We start from the raw sequence: 20,734 nt of genomic DNA, 5'->3' as shown, positions 1-20,734 counted from the left end.
ATGGAGATTACTCGGGGTAATTAAATAAGATTATGCTAAGGGTAGTAGTGATGAGAAAAGACAGGAAGTAGAGCTTGATAAGGGCTTTTTGGTTTGAGGTTAGTGTGGAAGCCTTTAGTTGAATGGAGGCTGTAGTTTTTGGTAAGATGGTTTCTATTCAGGTTAGGTCTAGTAAGGAAGTTGCTAGTTTGGGGCTTATTATTAGGTTTAGGTGAGGGGGTAGGCGATGTCTAATTGTGGGGAAATATCCTAACAAAGTGGAAAATTTAGTGGAGTTTGATGGATATAGGTATTTTAGGTTTTGTGTGTAGATGTTAATTTCGAATGCGAGAATAAAGCCTAAGGTTGTTATTGTGAGAGCTGTTAGTTTTAGGTGTAAGGGTATAGTTATTAAGGGGGTGGTTATTGTTGGAGAGGATAAATCCGGCAAAGATACTTCCAATTAATAGGCGTTTGATAGGGTTAATTAATATAGGGTTGTTTTCATTAATGTTTATGAGGGGAGGGAAGCGAGGTTGTCCTAGTGGAGTAAAGAAGATAATGCGAGTGCTGTAAATAGCTGTGAGGGAGTTAGCGGTTAAGGTTAGTAGTAGGGCTCAGGCGTTGGTATAAGACGAAGTGGCGGCTTCGATGATAGGGTCCTTGGAGTAGAACCCTGTGAGGAATGGTATTCCTGTAAGTGCGATGATAAGGGCGGTTGTGGTGAAGGGAAGAGTTTTGTATAGCCCTCCTATTTTTCGAATGTCTTGTTGTTTAGGTTATGCATGATGGAGCCGGAGCATAAGAATAATATGGCTTTGAAGAAGGCGTGTGTGCAAATGCGTAGGCATGCTAGGTGAGGTTGGTTAAGACTGATTGTTACTATTATTAGGCCAAGTTGGCTGGAGGTGGAGAAAGCAATAATTTTTTTGATGTCATTTTGGGTGAGGGCACAAATGGCTGTGAACAAAGTAGTGAGGGCACCTAGAGAAAGAGTTACTGTTTGAATGAGTTTATTATTTTCTATTAAAGGGTAGAAACGGATAAGTAGGAAAATCCCTGCTACGACTATTGTGCTTGAATGGAGTAAGGCCGAGACAGGGGTGGGACCTTCTATTGCTGAAGGGAGTCGGGTGTAGTCCAAATTGGGCTGATTTTCCAGCTGCGGCTAGTACAAGTCCTACGAGGGGAAGATTTGAGGAGTTTTGGTTGAGTATGAAAATTGTTGTAAGTCTCATGCGTTTATGTTAAATAAGAATCATGCTATTGACATGAGGAATCCAATGTCTCCGATGCGATTATATAAGATTGCTTGGAGGGCAGCTATATTAGCGTCTGTCTGTCCGAATCATCAGCCAATTAGCAAGGATATAATACCTACTCCTTCTCACCCAGTGAATAGTTGGAAAAGATTATTAGCTGTGACGAGGATGAGTATAGTGATGAGGAAGATAAGTAGGTATTTGAGGAATTGGTTGATGTGGGGGTCAGAGCGTATATATCATATTGAGAATTCCATGATAGATCATGTAATAAATAGTGCTACAGGTATAAATATGAGTGAGAAGTAGTCTATTTTGAAGCTAAGTGATAGTTTAAGGGTTTGGATGGTAATTCAGTGTCAGTTTGAAATGAGTGCTTCTTGGTTTGTGTGAATAAATATTATTGGGATCAGGCTAGTGATGAAGGCGGAAAGGGTAATATTTTTTACATAGTGTTGGTACTTGTCTCTTTTGTAGAGGTTTGTGTTAGATATTACAATGGGGGCAGTTAATATCAGTAATGTGAGTAAAGCAGAGGAAGTAAATAGGTTTATTACTTTTATTTGGAGTTGCACCAATTTTTTGGTTCCTAAGACCAATGGATAACTGTTATCCTTTAAAAGTTTGAAAAAGCCACACTGTTAGATGTGGGGGGCATGAATTAGCAGTTCTTGCAGTACTTTTTCGGTAAGTAAGAAGTTCTGATCTTCTATTACTAGCTTCACAAACTAGTGTTCTTTTTAAACTATACTTACAATAAAGGGGGCCTAAGATGATTTTGGGACTTAATGATAAGAGTAGTAAGGGCTATGTGTAGGGCTGTTAAGGCGTGTTCTCGTGTGAAAGAGGGGGTGAGGTTGTTAATATGATGAGTATGTTTGCCGCGTTGTGTTGTGATTAACATGTATAGGGAGTAAAGGGCTGTGATTACAATATTTGTTCCTATTAGGATAATAGTGAGGTTTGATCATGAGAAAGCTGATATAACTACAAGTAGTTCTCCGATCAGGTGGATGGTGGGGGGTAGAGCAAGGTTTGTTAGGCTTGCTAGTACTCATCAGGTCGTTACTAGTGGGAGAAAGATTTGTAGGCCTCGTGCTAGGATTATGGTTCGGCTGTGGATTCGTTCATAGTTCGAGTTTGCTAGACAGAACAGTATAGAGGATGTAAGGCCGTGGGCGACTATTAGAGCGGTAGCTCCTATGTAGCTTCAAGGGGTTTGGATGAGGAGAGCTGCGATAACGAGTGCTATGTGGCTGACTGAGGAGTATGCGATGAGTGATTTTAGGTCTGTTTGACGTAAACAGATGGAGCTGGTTATAATTACTCCTCATAAGGATAGCATGAGGAAGGGGTAAGCTATATGTTCTGTTAGAGGGTTAAGAATTGATGTAATTCGTAGCATGCCGTAGCCTCCGAGTTTTAGTAATACAGCTGCAGGGACTATTGAACCTGCGATGGGGGCTTCTACGTGTGCTTTGGGTAATCAAAGGTGTAGACCGTAAAGGGGTATTTTTACTAGAAAAGCTATTCTGCAGGCTAGCCATATGAGGATATTAGATCAGGAAGTGGGTAGTGGTTGGGCTCAGTGTTGTAATAGTAGAAAGTTTAGAGATCCTGTTGTGTTTTGTAAGTATGTTAGTGCTACTAGCAAGGGGAACGATCCTATGAGCATGTAGAATAGGAAGTAGAGTCCTGCATTGAGTCGTTCTGTTTGGTTACCTCATCAGGTGATAATGATGAGAGTGGGGATTAGTGTAGCTTCCAATATGATGTAGAATAGGATTAGTTCTGTGGCGGTGAATGTTATAATTAGAAGAGTTTGTAATATAATTAGTATCGTAATGTAAAGTTTTTTTCGGACAAGTGATTCTTTGAGAAGGTGGGATTGGCTTGCTATTAGTATTAAGGGAAGGAGTCATATTGTCAGGATTAAGAGTGGTATAGAAAGGGGGGTCAGAGAAGAATATCAGAGAGTAATTGAGACTGTTATCGTTGAATTGATTAAGTAGGAGTAGGCTTGTAAAGCTGATTAGTAAACTGTGGGTTGTGGTATTAATTCAGATAGAGCTGTTTTTTGATAATCAAATTAGGGGTATCAGTATGATGGTAGGAATAATGAATTTTAGCATTGGAGGAGGTTAAGGTTTTGTACCTAGTCAGTGCCCTATGTGTTGGAGATTATGACTTAATAGGGCTAGTCCGATAGCTGCTTCACAGCTGCAAATACTAGGAGGTAATTGGTATCATGCTGGCTAGAGTGAAGTGTGAGTTTAGGATTGTGAGGGCTGCTAGAATGAATAGTGATAGTATTATGCCTTCTAAGCAGAGTAACGCGGATATTAGGTGGGATCGGTATATTAATAACCCTGTGAGGGATATGGTGAAGGCTATTAGGATATTTATATGGATTAGAGACACTTGGTATTTGTGAGTTTGGATCACAGTCTAGTGGGTCGAAATCGCTTGTTTTATTTTAAACTAAGTACCATATTTATCTCATTCTAAGCCCTTTTGGGTTCATTCATAGGCTAGGCTAGCTGCTAGTAGGGAGATTAAGAATAGGGTCATAGTATTATTTTTAGGTTATTTGTTTGGGTTGATCAGGGTAGAGGGAGTAGGAGGGCGATTTCTAGGTCAAAGAGGAGGAAAGTAATTGCTACCAGGAAGAATTTTATGGAGAAGGGTAGGCGAGCGGACCCTATTGGGTCAAAACCACATTCGTAGGGACTTGTTTTTTCCGCGTATACATTTAGCTGAGGGAGTCAAAAAGCGATAAATACGAGTAGTAAGGCTAGAGTTGTATTTGTTAATAGTGTTAGTAGGAGATTTATAGTTCTTTTTCGGGGTGTACCGAAACTAACTGATTGGAAGTCAGTTGTACTTGTTAATACTAAAAGGACTATGAACCTCATCAACAGATAGATACATAGAGAAATAGCCATACAACGTCTACAAAATGTCAGTATCAAGCAGCGGCTTCGAAGCCAAAGTGGTGGCTTGATGTAAAGTGGAATTTTATTTGGCGTATAAAGCAAACAATGAGGAAGGTGGATCCGATGATAACGTGTAGTCCATGGAAGCCTGTGGCCACAAAGAAAGTGGATCCGTAGATGCCGTCTGAGATTGTGAATGGGGCTTCATAGTATTCTGATGCTTGGAGTAGGGTAAAATAAAGGCCGAGCATGACTGTGATGAAAAGAGCTTGAAGTATGTGTTTGCGGTTTCCTTCTATGAGACTGTGATGGGCTCAGGTGATAGATACGCCAGAGGCTAATAATACAGAGGTACTGAGAAGTGGGACTTCTAGGGGATTTAAGGGGTGGATACCTGTTGGTGGTCAGCATCCGCCTAGTTCAGGAGTGGGGGCAAGGCTTGAGTGGTAAAAGGCTCAGAAGAAGCCTGTAAAAAATAGGACTTCTGATAGGATAAATAAGATTATTCCATATGAAGTCCTTTTTGGACGGTTGGTGTGTGGTGGCCTTGGAAAGTGCTTTCTCGGATAATATCTCGTCATCATTGGTATATTGTTAGAATGTTTGTTAGTAAACTTAAAGTTAGTAGGATTATTGAGTTGAAGTGGAATCATATGATTAGGCCTGATGTTATAAGAAGTGCTGAGAGAGCTCCTGTAAGGGTCAAGGACTGGGATTTACTATGTGATATGAGTGGGTTTGGTGGGTCATTATGTGTTGTCATGCAAGTATAAGCTTACTAGTAGAGTGAATACGTAGGCTTGAATTAAGGCGACAGCGAATTCAAGGATGGTTAATGGAGTGAGGATGGTGAATGTGATGAGGGCTGTGAATAGGCTGGTACTTATTAGTATGTACCATGAATATGTACCATATTCTGTATGCCTTCTTTGGAGAAATGTCTATTTAGATCTTCTTCCCATTTTTCAATTGGGTTGTTTGTTTTTTTGTTGTTGAGTTACATGAGCTGTTTGTATCAAATATGTATATTTCTTATAAATCACAAAAAGGCTAATTTTTAAAAAAATAGCTGAAATAACGTTTTGTTTTAAAGTTTCTACTATTTATTGTGTTATCTTTATCTTACATTAGTATTTAGCTTGCTAACTTGATAATACTTTTTGCATTAATTTAATAATCTAATAGTTAATTCAGAGTTAGAATATGTGCTTAATATTTACACACACACTAAGTTAAATTTTAGACAGTTTTTTATTTAAAAGCTATTACATTTTTAAGTTTCGTTGGTTTAAAAATATTGTGAATTCTAAATACTTTTAAAATAAAATTATGGTATTGGTATATTATTTCAAAATTATAATGAAGAAATATTGAAATGCTAGTTGATCATTTTGCTGCAGTAATGTAATCAGAGCAATTGGGAAGACTAGCATTAAAATGACTGGTCTTGAGTTTCCATCTCTACTTGGCTTTAATTAAAGCCAAAAGCATCTAATAAACTGAGGGCAGAGGGAGGGGCTTTAAAGCTGGAATCTAGTTAAAACATGCTATCATCCTCTAGTTGGTGAATCGGCCAAGGGCCATTTGGAGGAATGAGGAACACTTTGGTAATTTGAAGTGAAAAGTGGTTTGCTACAAAGAATTACATGAGGCTGCATCTCTGTGAAAGACTCCTAGAATAAAATAGCTAAACAAAACTGCCAGTGAAACAGCTGTCCTGACCGTGGAGTCAGGAAGTTGGAGGGTCAGGAGGGACGACTAGAATTGGTGAATTCAAGAACAGTCTGCTGTAGTTGCAATCAGGATCAGGAAGCTCCAACTGCCTCTTGACCACAACAAAGTTGGTAACCGGATGCTGGAACATGGATTCCAGTTGCCACCGGTACTACCACACTGCCTTTCAACACCCACAAAGAAAATGACTGGACCCTGCTTTGCCATTGCAGACAAGTCTAAGTCTCCAGTATCTTTGCCTGCTGGAAACACAGCCCCTGTCTCACTTCTGCTTCCAAATCTTACATGAATGGATCTAAGCGGCAGAAGCAAAATCACAACTAGAACTCAGCTGTGGGTGTGGGAAATCTTAATTTTAGTTTTCCACTGTCTATAGTCCAAGAAGACACAACCAACAAGAAATAAAGTTGAGCAAAACAGTCCATCATGCCCACTACAACTGTATGATAAAACTATACCATAATGGGTATGTGTTAAATATTGGTCATCATGACATAGTAAGAAATTACAAAAAGAGACCTATGTCCACTTGTGTGATGGATTTAAAGTAATCAAACTCATGGAAGCAGAAAGAAGAATGGTGGTTGCCAGGGCCTGGGGGGAGGGGGAAACAGGAAGTTGTTCAATGGGATAGTTTCAGTCACGCAAGGTGAAAAAGTTCTAGAGATCTGCTGTACCACAATGTGCATAGTTAAGAGAGTAACGTACACTTAAAAATTGTTTGGAGAGTAAATTTTTGTTGTGTTTTTTAGCTTAATAAAAAATAAATAAAAAATTTTAAAAGGAAACAGAAACCTATGTAGTTCAGGGACTTTGTAGTTGCCTCCAAATTCTGGGCATCATGATCTTTATTTATAGTGAATCATACTTGAAATGGTGCATGTCAGCTGTCCTTACCTTAAACTCAAATGTCAGAGGTTTCGGATTTAGCTTGTAGTCATTGTTTTGTAATGTTAAGGATAAAATCACCTAGAAGCAATATCTACCTACATAAGGCAATATTTGATTATCTCATAGTTAAAAACAATAAATAATTGCTCTAGAATTAAATTAGAAGCCTTTCCCTGGAAGCTCTGGTTGGAAAAACCAAAAATCTCTGTAAATTTCGTATCAAGAATTGTTTTAGTGCTTTGTGGGTTTGTTGTTTGTAGGGTTATTTATTAATTGATTTTTGGAGGAAGAACTGAGATAAGTTTTGGTCATTGTATTGTTGATATTTAATAAATATCAAGGAATTGAATTAAGCTAATGTTCATAAAGCTTGCATATATTTCTTAGGATTATTTATTTTCAATTTGTGAATAATTTCTTACTTGTAATTTCCAGATCATATTTTTCTAAATTCTCATTTCCAGTTCCCAATTCCCAAATATGGTGGTGGCATCTTTGGAAGAGTCAAATGGAAACAATGTGACCCATTGCCTATATTCAGAATCGGTATTTTCCCAGTCATCAAAGAATATGGAATTCCATTGCATTGTCTCATTCAGTCCAAGTTTCTGCTTTTTCCAGGGATATGTTTAATAGCTTTTAAAGAGGAAGTTTATCTTCCTACCCCTCTCTGGGATAGAAGTTCTTAGCATATTACAAGGAGAAACAATTCTGTGACTGTTCCCTGACCTCACCCCCTCAAAGGCTGAGTTTCTAAACAAAAGACATGTTAGTAGGGAGATACAGATTTTGCACATGTTACTTACCACAGTAACATTGACTGCAAAGATCAAGATTAGGATGATCTCTTTAAACCCACTGGATTCCCTCACCCTCATGTCTGTTTTATTCCTCTTTATAGATAATTAGACAATTCCAGAGCTGAATCAGACAAAACAGACTCTGTCTGGATCACAGGCTACCACCCCTTGGAAGGAAAATGAAAAATTCAGTTCATTGTATGGTATCCAGATATCTGGATGTTTGAAATGGGGAAGACAACACATCTGGATGATGTGCTCTGTGCCAGGACAGTGGGTGGCAGGAGAAGTAGGGAGAAAGAGAAGAACCAGGACTATTGAGATCTGAGGGGAAACCAGGGAAGGAGGAACAGGGGAGAGGGTGCAGGCCAGACCACACACAGGAAGTTCCCAGGATGTGGAGGTTAAGGGCATATGACAGGGCTGAAGTCAGAGCAAGACCATTGTGTTCAGGCTATTGTTAGATTTTGGCTTTGTTGACATCTGTGTGAATTTGGTAATTTGTGTCTTTCGAGGAATTGGTCCATTTCACTTGTTATCAAATTTGTGTCATAGAGTTGTTCACAGTATTCCTTTACTATCTTCTAAAAAAAACTTTATTGTGGAATAATTGACAAATATAATCATATTTATTTAAAGTGCGTATTATCCATGAATGTCTGTGAAATTAGTAGTGATGACCCCACTCTAATTTCTGATATTGGCATTTGCATTCTGTGTTCTCCTTTTCTTGGCTAGCCTGCCTACAGGTTTATCATTTTTATTGATTTTTCCCCAAAAAAACAGCTTTTGGTTTTATTTTCTCTGTTGCTTTCCTGTTTTGAATTTTATTGATTTCTGTTCTTATTTTTATGATTTCTTCTGCTTCTTTAAGATTAAATTTTCTTCTTTTTCTAGTTTCTGAAGGTGAAAACTTAGATTATTCATTTTAAATCTTTCATCTTTCCTAATGTATGTATCCAGTATTATCAGTTTGCATCTAAACACTGTTTCCATTGCATCCTACAAATTTTGATAGGTTGTATTTTAATTTTCATTTGCTTAAAATATTTTTTAAACTTTTATTTATTTATTTTGCGGTATGTGGGCCTCGCACTGTTGTGGCCTCTCCCGTTGTGGAGCACAGGCTCTAGACACGCAGGCTCAACAGCCATGGCTCACGGGCCCAGCCGCTCCGCGGCATGTGGGATCTTCCTGGACCGGGGCATGAACCCGTGTCTCCTGCATTGGCAGGCGGACTCTCAACCACTGCGCCATCAGGGAAGCTCCTTTTTTTTTTTTTTTTCGGTACACGGGCCTCTCACTGTTGTGACCTCTCCTGTTGCGGAGCACAGGCTCCGAATGCGCAGGCTCAGTGGCCATGGCTCACCGGCCCAGCCGCTCCGCGGCATGTGGGATCCTCCCGGACGAGGGCACGAACCTGTGTTCCTTGCATTGGCAAGCAGACTCTCAAGCACTGCGCCACCAGGGAAGCCCTTTTTAATTTTTAAAAAAATTTTTGTCTGGGTTGGTCTTCATTGCCGTGAACAGCCTTTCTCTTTCTCTTTCACTTTCACACTCATCTGTCTCTAGACTCATAATTAGAAGTCCCAGAGTGTTCCAAGGGATTCACATTAAAGGAATGATAACATTTTGCCAGCTTATACTGGAAAAAACAAGAACTAGAGAATATGTATAGAAATGGCTTTTCAGTGGGTACCCCAAGAAGGACTGAATATAATGGACCCTCTTGTTCAGTAGTATTGATGAGATCCCAAAAGGCCAAGGCAGAGGCCATATAGCAGTGTTTAGTTTTAGGTATATTTTAAGTTGGGGCTACAGTGACAGTTTCAGCTTGCAAAGTTTCTTAGCAATAGCTAATTTTTTACAAAGTCTTTGAGTGTAAAATATATTGGCAGCTTATCTTATAATTAGTGAAACCCTAAGACTGGGGAGAAAAGACTGGTTCGAATCTGCACAAAAGGTAGTCATACTTTCTCATCCAGTTTCCAGACATGAGGCAGTTCAAAGACCCAGACCCACCTAAATGAAGGGAAAGTTAGGTATCTTTGAAGAAGGCCCCTGGGACACTGTAATAAGTAAATACTGTAATCCTCTTCAAATTCTTTCCCAGAGGGATCTGAATCTATCTACCAGGATGGCTATGTACTTGAGGAAAGGGGAATACCCAGACTTTTAGAACATCATAAATCAATATTTCTGAATTGCTATTCCCTGATGATGTCAAATATCATTTTAATCCAACTAAAAGTGTATGGAGTTTTGGTTTTACTACATGTCACAGTGGGTTTAATAGGTCCGTGGACCCATGTTGTTGTGATTTCACAGCTCTCAAATACAAGTTGAAATGACATTTTTGGCAATAAATAGAATCCCCACCATGGACTCATGAACTGTGGATTGAGGGCTATTATTGTAGGCAGGACCAAGTGGAAGCCCTTGAAACTTCTCATCCCTACCAAAATACAAACTGAAAGCAATATCTCATTCATGGGAGCAATCACAGAGATTAATGTCCCTATCAAACATTTAAAAAATTCAGAAGTATTCATCCTTGTCACCAACCTAATTAATATTGTCTTTTGTGAAAAATGCAGGTGGATCTTGGAGAATGTAGGGTTTTGTTTAGTAATTAGGTTATAAATAATTCTAATTATAAATATAAGTTGTGGAGCAAAACAATATAACTTTTTTGCACGTGGTATATAGTTATTGATCTGGCAATTTTTTTCTTTTCTATACAATTTACAAAGAACATTTTGCTTCTATCTGGCAAGAACAAAAGTACATCTTCACTTAGGACTTTGTTAATTGTTATGTTCTCTTGATCATAATCTAGTCTACAGAGACCTTGATTATCTCAACATTCTCTGGAACATAAGATCCATTGCATAGATCATAACAAGCTGATCGATCCTGGTGATCAGGAAGCAGTGACTTAAGAAAGTGGTTCACAAAGTGTGATCCTTGGACCAGCAGTATCAACACCACCTGGGGATGTTATAAAAATTCTTCAGCCTCAGACCCACCCCAAACATACAGAATCAGTAGGTGGATCAGTCTGTGTTTTAACAAGCCCTAAGGGTAGTTCTGATGAGTGCTAAAGTTTGAGAATCACAGCCTTTGAAAATCACATGTGTGTGAGAAGGTAGGGGATAAGCCACGTAAAAACTCAAGGGTCTGGCATCTTGGTGGAGTTGAGGAGTCTAATCTTCTGGGGCATCTTTTACATAATAAAAAAGACAAGTTGCTGCATCTTGCACTATTCACCACTATGAAAGAGGTGCAATGCTTTGTGTTCATCTTTGCATTGTTGAGGTAAATAATACCACATTGCAGTGTGCTGTTTTGAGTATTTACTGAGTAACTTTGCAAGGCTACCAAAATAGTGGCGCTCAAGGCTCTTCCACTTGGGTTTTATGACAGAAGATTCAATGGCTGTCCAAATGTCTATCACAGATTGGGATGCTCTGTGGAGGTTCTGACATGCTCCAGTAGGGACTTCTAGGGCACATCCTGAGGGTTTATGGGGAAAACTATGACGCCTTATACAAACAACCACCATCTCTAAAAACAGTTCCCAATTTTCTTGTGGGCCCGGGTAAAAAGCAATGCTTGATCCTTGAGTATCTGAACTGCCCACTATAAACTGGGTATTATCTGGTTCACCAGGCTCTAAACAGGGGTATATAAGGCAGCACTCTTCTGTCATTAATTAGAAGCAGGGTATATGAGATTAGCCTTGATAAGATCCTAAAAATACAAGTAAATTGCATGACCAGTGACTCAGACTTGTATAACTCCTACTTCTGCTTTATTGCTATCTTCCCTCAATCCACACCTAACATTTCATGGGTAGTTTGGAGCAAAGCCATGGCCTCTTCTGCAAGCAAGTGCTGTCCCTTTGGGAAACAGCTCCTGACTTGCTTCCTCTGGTCAATTGGTAGAAGAAGAAAAACTGAGACCTGATTTACAGATGGTTCTGCATGATGTCTTGGTAGAAGATTGGTAAGGCAAAAGGAAGGAGGAAGCCATTTCCCCCCCCTGCTTTTGGAGGCATTTTGGACAGGAGGAGCAATGGGAGAGCTAGGTCCTCAGTGGTGATCTAAGTACCTGGATTCTCATTAAGTGGTGGCAGAGCAGTTCTAACAGCAGAAGTAGCAGTGCTTTTTGCAGCAGCAGTGAGATTGTGTGTGGGCTCCTTAATGGAGTGTGGACTCCTGGGTTCCTGTTCAGTTATAACAGTGGCAGAAGGTGGCAGCAGTGGTGATAACAGCTTTCCTATCGCAGCACAGTCGACCTCTCTGCCTTTTACATTTACAACCCTTTTTAAGTCATTGTAACCAACTCCCTGCATTAAAGCCCTCTCTGTTTGAAATCTCTAGAATGGTTTCTGTTTTCCTGATGGACATTGAAAGATATACCCACAAATGTTCTTTCATCTCATTCTTATTGCAATATGGAGAAAGACATTATTATGCTCATTTTACAATGAGGAAACAGACACTTAAGAGATATTAAGCAACTTGCCCATTATTCTCTCACTAGAGCCTAGAGAATAATGATGAAGCAGTAGTCTGAAGCTGGTTCTTTTATGATTTTGTATTGAGTTTGAAGCCATAATGTAGCATGTTCTTTGTGGTCTGTAATACCTGGAGAATAGGAGCTGCTGGTGGTGTTACAATAGTTTTTCTGTCATAGCATGCCAGGTACAGTGCACTCCTTAAGGCTTTGTTAACCCTCCTTTAAAAAATACCTTAAAAAGTAGCCTTACAAAGAAAAAACTAGGTTTTATTATTTAGTAATGCCCATAAGTAAACGTGAAGAATTATGCCTTTGAGTTTGCCATATGTTATAGACTTCTAGACTTGCGTGTATAGTGAAGAGCAGCCTCCTTCCATCTCATACTTTATTTTCTTTGTGTGTGTGATTCCAAGACTCTGAGGAATGGAGAGAATTAGAGCTGATCTTCAACTCCTATTTAATATAGGAGTAAATATAAGAAAATATGTAAGGAATAGTGGGTTAGACAGTAAAGTAGATTCTCTGTTTTTCCTTTCTCCCACTTCCATTAACAGCACCAAGTAAGATTATGGTTGCTTTGCTTACACAGTTGGTGCTAAATATATGCTGAATAACTTACTGACTGTGAATTAGAAGTCCAGCTCTGTAAAATTTCCAGTATTTCTGGTTTGTTTGGGTTTTTTTTGGACCTACTAAGAAGTTGGGTTCTGCACAAATCATACTGTTCCACCTACCCTAGGGGCTGCCTGTCACTGATGATAACATTGACGTTTATGTTATTCCCTCTTTGAGAAGGATCAAGCTCTACTATCATGTAAAAATACATTCATATAAAAAGTCCTGGAAATTGGTAGTTAACATAGATTACTAGTATTTCTCTATTGAGACCAGGAAGAGCAGACTTTCCTTGAGTTCACGAGGAGTTTGTGACAAAGCCTGGCACAGATTTGATCCTCTGAACCCATGCTCTGAAGTATCTCCTCTATAAAGGAGGATAGTATAAGCAGGACGTGTATCTTTAGACTATAATTCCTCCAGTGTTACCAGAATGTCTGGGTAGTGGTACTATGGGTACCTTTATTCCTTGGAAATTTCCAATAAATATTCATTAGTTATAAAACTGTTTTCAAAATAAACAACAATATAAAAACACAAAAGCTTTCATACCAAAAGATATTCTCAAACTGACAAAGCTTAGGACATGTCTCATCTGTCCAGTGGCTCCTGGTTGTCCCCTGAGAGATAGTCGTATTCCAGGAACTGAACAAGCTTATTGACTTGAAATAAAAATGATGTTCTTTCCCAGAATTATAGAAAAATGAATCAATACAGAGTATTGTTTATTTGGTATCTGATTTTCTTAAATCTTTGAGACCTGCTACTACTTGTCTGCTGCTAGCAGAGGGCAAAAGGAATGACTAACACAAAAATATTAAAGTAAAAGCTTGAAAATGTGATTTCTCCAAACATTTTATTGTGTAAGTCTGCTCAGGCTGTCATCATAAAATACCACAAACTGGGTGGCTTAAACAACAGAAATTCATTTTCTCTCAATTACGGAGGCTGAAAAATCTAAAATCAAGGTTCCAGCAGGGTTCAGTTTATGATAAGAGCTGTCTTCCTGTCTTGAGGATGGCTGCTTTGTCCTCACATGGCCATTCCTTTGAACTCTCTGATGCCTCTTCTTCAGAGGACACTAACCCTATCGGATCAGGACTCCACAGTTATGACCCCATGTAACCTTAATTACTTCCTCAGAGGCCTTACCTCCAAATGCAGCCACACTGGGGGTTACACCTTCAACATATGAATTTTGAAGGCACACAAACATCCAATCCATAACATATGTCTACTATTAGTCCTACACACAGAATGCAAATATATTTTCTGAGAGTAAAATTTTTCTTACCTCAAGTGACATCCTTTGTGACATCACTATTTTATGATGTTCTAAGACAAATACCATCATTTTCAGGGTTTGGGTCTCCTCAACATATTTAAAAGACATCAGAAGGGTAAATTTCAAATTCCTTGGTGGTTATAACCAATTATGTTGTTGCCTCTTTGAAGATGCTCAGAGCACTAATAAAATGCATTTGTTCTAATATTTATTTCATGGGTTCCATAGAAATTCATACACGGTCTGTATCTTTCCCATTTTTCCTATGAAAGCAGCAAAGGGTTGACTTTGGAGTCTAATTTATTTACTCCAAATAAATTTTACTTATAATATAAATTTACTCTAAAAAATTTATCCAAGGTAAAATTGGATAAATTACTTATCATCTCTGTGCCTTATTGACACAGTGGGGCTAATAATAGTCTTACACCAGAAAGTAGTTATGAGAGTTAAATGAGATACTCCATGTTCAACCCTTCATAAAAGACCAAGCCCTCTTTATCACTAATATAAGGGGCACAGATATAAGATACAGTTGAAGCCATTTGCATGAATTAAAATATTCTTTTTTAATAAGAAAGTTTAAAAATGGTATAAGGCTTAGTGAAATCACATTGCCAAATTCATATTCTGATGCTGTAGTGTGCATTTCACTCCAGTTAGCTGCTTTCCCTCTATCCACGGGATTTCAAATTTAAGAAGAGAAGTATCTGTTCCTAATTTACCTAGCTTTGACCTTTTACCTAGACCTTTCTCTGTACTGGCCAAGGAATAAAAAGATCAAAGTACTGTTGTCAATTTATTTGACTCTAAATCCACAGTGTCCCTCAGGCCTACTCTATCCTTCCCTCTTCACAGGGTTTCCTATTTAGGCAAAGTCACAACATTCATCACCCTCACCAATGATTTCCAGGACAAGTCAGAACTTTCTCACTAGATGATCTAAATTCCACGGCCAGGATGTTGCTGCTTTTTAGGTGATGGCTAAATCAGCTGCTAGCTTGCTCCTCTGTAATAACTGCAGTGTTTTCAGTTTTAACATTTTATCCTTGACAAATTGATTGTTTTCTCTGCTACTAAAAGTGAAAAATCATAAGCTACTAAAATAAAGAGTGCCCAATCAAAATGCCATTCTGTCAAGGACCTTAAATTTTAGGTTTGCTTTGCTAATGAGATGAAAGGCAAGGTATAATTAGCACTAATAGATGCTTTTATAGTCCCATCCCACCTAACCCCCAGATAAAAGTCAACATATTCCACATTTTAATAATGAGCAATGCCTGTATGTAAAATGTGCAACTACATTTAGGAAATCAGTGGTTTAACCTAGAGCACTCCTTTTTAGCTCTTGGGTCTTACTTCTGGGAAGAGCCATGAAGGCAGACTAACTTTTGAAGCTGTTTTGAAAATGATCTTGTTTCTGCCTCACTCAGATCTCTCCAGGAAATATTTTGTTCTAGAACATCATGCTTAAGTCCAGGGTGGGTACTCCAGAAAAAAAATTGATTTTCAAATGAAAATTCTCAATTTCCCAGAAAAAATAATGACTAAAGGGGAATAAATAGTGACACTTTTACAAAGGGGAAATATTCTTTCGAACTCTGTGATTTAGCATTGCTGTGATTTAGCATTAGCCTACCCCCATTCTCATCCCATTTCCCTAATATTGAATGTATTAAGGAGGAATTCAGACCTGATTACTGTCAGATCAGTAAATTCAGCTCCATGTGGAAGTTTCTGTGAATTCAGTTTCACCCCTCAACTGACTTCTGTGTACTACCATTACAGGGTTGCTTAATGTCCAGAATATCTTTTTAGTTCAATAAATAACTTCTGAGTGTATATTAATAACCACTAAGCACAGTGTTAAGTGTGGCATAGTTTCATCCATTAAGGAGCTCATGCCAGAGGAAGGCAAGTGGTTACATAAAGAAGCAGTCACAAGACAGTGAGGTTCATGTAATCATAGGGATCTGGACATGGTAGAAGGATAGTAAAATGGAGGAATTGGTTTGAGGGTCAGCAAAGGCTTAAATGGTAGTCAGGAAAGGCTTACTAGTGGAGGTAAGAATCCCTGAACAGGGTTTTTTAAGGTCAAACAGGAGTTTCCCTGGTAGAAATAGTGAACGTGTTATAGGAAGGGAGGATAAAAGGAAGCAATAAATTTTAGGGAGAGGAAACAGTAGACATCCAAATATTTAAAAAACATAAGCTAGTGTCCCACCCAAAATTTAGGCTAATTTGTTTCTCTAGAAAAACTATAAAATGGACTTCAGCTTATACTCAGAAACTTAATGACAAAAGAAAAACTCCTATGGGTTGTAGAATTTTTGTGAGTGAGAGGACCATAGCGAGCTCTTAGACAGCCTGTGTTCATTGGTCTGAGGAGCCCTGGGTTCCAAGAAGGGGCCCCATAGAACACTGATGGTGTCGAGGCAAGGTCTGGGGGCAAGTTGACCAAAAGAGCCAGGCTTTGCCTCCCCGCCATCCATTATTTCAACCAGAGAAGAGTCTCATCAGCTCTTGTGTTGGGCTTCCAGTTTTATGAATGAAGAAATTGGGGCCCAGAGAGGTTAAGTGACTCACTCAAGATCACTTACCTAATTTACCACACAGATGAACCAGAAAACCAGATTCCTCACTTCTAGTTCAGTTCCTCCCTTAAATTGTACTATACTGTCTCGTCCATATTCAAGTCATTGATGAATTAAAACTTGTAGAACAGTAGTTTTAAAATGGAAAAAATACATAACTAGAGCACAGTATTTATCAGCCATAAATACATTTTCATCAGACACATTCCCTTGGGAGCATTGGTAGGGTGGGCAGCTCTTCCTCCCCCCAGTAGGTCAGAGAAATGCCCATAATTCATAAACATTGGGAGGGGCCAAAGATGTTATACCAGGTATCATTGCTATTATTACCAAATAGTGTCATTCTGATAGGGACAACTGTTGCTCCCTTTTCTTTGGCATTCTTCCTATACCTCAAAATCTGGCTGTGTTTTGGGACACCAGAAATTTTTTTTTAACTTTCAATCCTTTCAACAGTCTTGGTTATCCAACTTATTATTGATAGGAGAGGAGTAATTGGAAGAAGTAGATAAGAATTTATGAAGCTGTTTGTATTAACCTTCTAGAAGTATACTCCCTACTGATACATTATCTCTCACATTTTTGCCCAGTCTTCACATAGAAATATCATTTGGGAGAAGTTATACATAATATTCCCAGGCTATGCAAATCAATTCAGTGACAGCTTTTGGATTTTTGGTTCTTGTTTACGAATTCATATATTTATTCATTTGAGTAGCTACTATCAGACAGTCTTTGTTCAATGAAAAATAACATGAAATCCTTACTTTCCTAGAGGTTACATTTTATTAAATGAAATGAAAAACAATTTTTTATTTGATCAATTATTCATATTTTTATGGTTGTTTTAGATCTATATGAATGCAACTATTAGATATTGATGATCTATGAAAAGTAGAAATAAATGCTTATGGCTTTGTGACCCAAAACTGATAGTAAGTTAAATTGGTTTAGATATTCATGGGGTATCATCTCAAATTAATTTCTAGCCTCTGGTCAAAATCGAGGTTACAATGGAAGTTTACATTTCTGCTTAGCCTTAAGGCTAAGCATATAAAATAATGCATATAAAATAATGCACCTTAGGCTAGGTGAATAAATATTACTGTTATGGTCATTGATGTGTCCCTCAAAATTCATATGTTGAAATCCTAACCCCTAGTACCTCAGAATGTAACTGTGTTTAGACATAAGGCAATTGAATTAAAATGAGGTCAATAGGATAGGTCAATCCCTATCCAAAATGACTGGTGTCCTTATAAGAGATCAGAAGGCATACAAGTACAAAGGGAAGACCATGTGAAGACACAGGGAAAAGATGGCCCTTTACAAGCCAAGGAGAGAGATCTCAGGAGAAACAAACCTTGCCAACACCTTGATCTTGGACTTCTAGCCTCCAGGTCTGTGAGAAAACAAAATTCTGTTGTTTGTGCCACGCAGTCTATGGTACTTTCTTATGACAACCCAAGAAAATTAATATAATTACTTATATAAATAAGGGAAAATTGTTTTAATCAGTCAAAATACGCGAGGCTATACTTTGGTAATAACCTCCAATTCTCAGTGTCTTAGAAAAAATTTGTTTCTAGCTCATGTTGTATGTCCATTTACAGTCAGTAGGGGGCTCTCCTCCTAGTTGTTCTCAGAGAGGAGCTGGAGTCTCCACACGTGGAACACTTCTGATCACTGTGATAATGTGAAGGAAAGGGAAAATTGTTTTTGGTTTCAAAGACTTCCACTGGGAAGTAGCACATGCCTCTACTCATATTCCGCTTCAAGGAGGGTGGGGAGGGAGTGTAACCCCTACCGTATACCTAGATGGAAGACAACCTGAAATATAAGTGAACAGTACCAATGACTACTATGATACTGAACATATTCTCTATTTCACTTAAGATTTTCAGTGCTCAGGAAAAAACCCAAATAAAACCAAAAATAACAAAAAAAGCACTTAAAGTTCAAAGGAAAAAAACTACCAAGACAGTTGAGATAGGAATTGCCACAATTATCCTGACAAGCCCAATTGTAGTATCTAGTTTTTAGATCTCAGTGATAACCCTTTTTTTCCAATTCTAGCTTACCATGTAATTAACACAGTAAGAAAGTATAGAAACAAAGGGAAAATTTGAAGAGGGGGAGAATAAGAAGAGTCTAAAATTTATTGGGAGACAAACACTTAATGAATATGTTACATGTGCCAATCACATTACAAATTAGTGGTCATTTAATTCATAATATCACCCAATAAAGAGTAGGATCATCATATAAAAGAAAAAAATCTAAAGCTAAAACCACGTTAACTTGCCCCAGGGATAAGAATTTAACTCCATACAGATCCAAAACCCTTGCTCTATTCTTTCCACCATGGCTTTTTTAATCTTTAGTTGTAACTCATTGGTCATAAAATTGTGGCTGGTGTTTTTTTGTTGTTTTTGTTTTTTTAATTTAATGAATAGAATAGAATCAGTGATTCACAAATGATAAGGATATTTCTTGAAACTTTTACTTCTTTGGAATACATATAACACTGTGTTCATTTGAAATATGCTGCTTTATTTCAAACTGAAGAAAGAATTCCTGCATCAACCAAGTATGATGACCTCATTTTCTAGCTCTTCTCCATCACATGAAAGCACTTTGCTCCTTCAAACTTTCCTGGCTGAGCCCATAATCAAGAATATGAAGATTTCATTATAAGAGATCATGCAAGTTTTGATAGAATAAACACCCCATATAAAACTTTCTCATTATTTATAGCCTGGAGTTTTGAGAAGTACTTTTGGTCAAAAAACATAAAATCAGTGTGGAAACATCAATTTTTGTTGCTCTGAGTTCTCTAAGTATAAATTTGGCTGTTGGGTTTGATTCTTCTCCATTGAGTCTAGAGTACGCATCTACACACAACATCGTTACCTATGTAGAAAAGATATGCAGTGGATGTTTAAGAAATATTTATTGAATGACATACAGCACTGGAGTGTAAAATGGCTTTAATCTATTTATCAAAAATCAAGATAATGTCCATTTAAGTATTCAGGAGATGTGACTGTGTGCTGTATGCTCACTAAATTCATGTTTTCTTCTTCCTGGGAACACAGCCAGCATGTATTTCCTAGGCTCCCTTGCAGTTATATGTGGCTATATGGCTGAGTTCTAGTCAATAAAATGTAAGTAGAAGTGATAGGTTCAACTCCCAGGCTTGGTCTGTAAAAACCTTCTCTATGTGTTCACTCATATTCTTTCCTCTCTCCACCTAGCTGATATGGAGATGATCCCAGCATGGCCTTGAAAACCATGTGTTGATGATAGCAGAGGCTTGTCAGTCTGGTTCACCCAATAGCTGTGTGAAAAAGGACAATCCCACCGAGGTATTTACCAGGCAGTTTCTTTTATGTGAGCATAAGTTTTTTAAAAACCTCTATTGTGTTTGAGTCATTACACATTTTGGGGTCTATTTATTATAGCAAATAGGCTACCCTAATTAATATAGAGTAGAAGTGAATATTTCATATAAGAAAAGCTAAAGGCTATGACTTAGTCTATGAGAAGAAATCATTGCAACTAGGAAAAATAATTTATCTTTATAGATTCCCTGTTGAATTCTTTCCTCTGGTTTTATCACAGTTTTTTTGAGGTATAGTACAGGTCAATGATGGTTAAATAGTCTATATATATAAAATACAGAATTTATATTTAAGTATGCGAATGTTGTAATGTGTTCTCAAAGAACCCAGTTCAACATGAATGAGCTTGTATTCAGCTGGACACGTTCTCCTATGAGCAAGAAGAATGTGATTATTAGTTTTCAAGTGTGTAATTTTTTTAAGGTCATGGAAAAAAGTGGAAAGTGATGGTCCAGCTCTGAGTGTGCTTCTTTGCCCCATAAAGTGTTTTGTAGGACAGCATGCTTTCCTGGTAATTTTGAACAGTATTTACTTTAAAAATTAGGTCATTGCAAAATTCTTTTGCACAACAGAATTAAGTTTCAGGATTGTTCGTGACAAAGAAGTGAAATTTAGTGATAAGATTCAATTTCAACAGTAAGGGCCCAAAATTGATCAAATCATGATGTCTGATATAAAACGTGTATCGAGTTTTCTGAACTTAAAAGAAA

At 38.0% G+C, this 20,734-nt stretch overlaps 1 pseudogene; it reads right to left on the bottom strand.

The window, feature by feature from the left end:
• Positions 1-7: 7 nt before the first annotated feature.
• LOC117203463 (NADH-ubiquinone oxidoreductase chain 5-like) overlaps positions 8-20,734 on the bottom strand; it is a 35,196-nt pseudogene continuing 14,469 nt past the window's right edge.

The sequence above is a fragment of the Orcinus orca genome, chromosome 1, assembly GCF_937001465.1.
Source record: "Orcinus orca chromosome 1, mOrcOrc1.1, whole genome shotgun sequence".
Classification (NCBI taxonomy): Eukaryota; Metazoa; Chordata; class Mammalia; order Artiodactyla; family Delphinidae; genus Orcinus; species Orcinus orca.
This window is presented reverse-complemented; position numbering and strand designations above follow the sequence as displayed.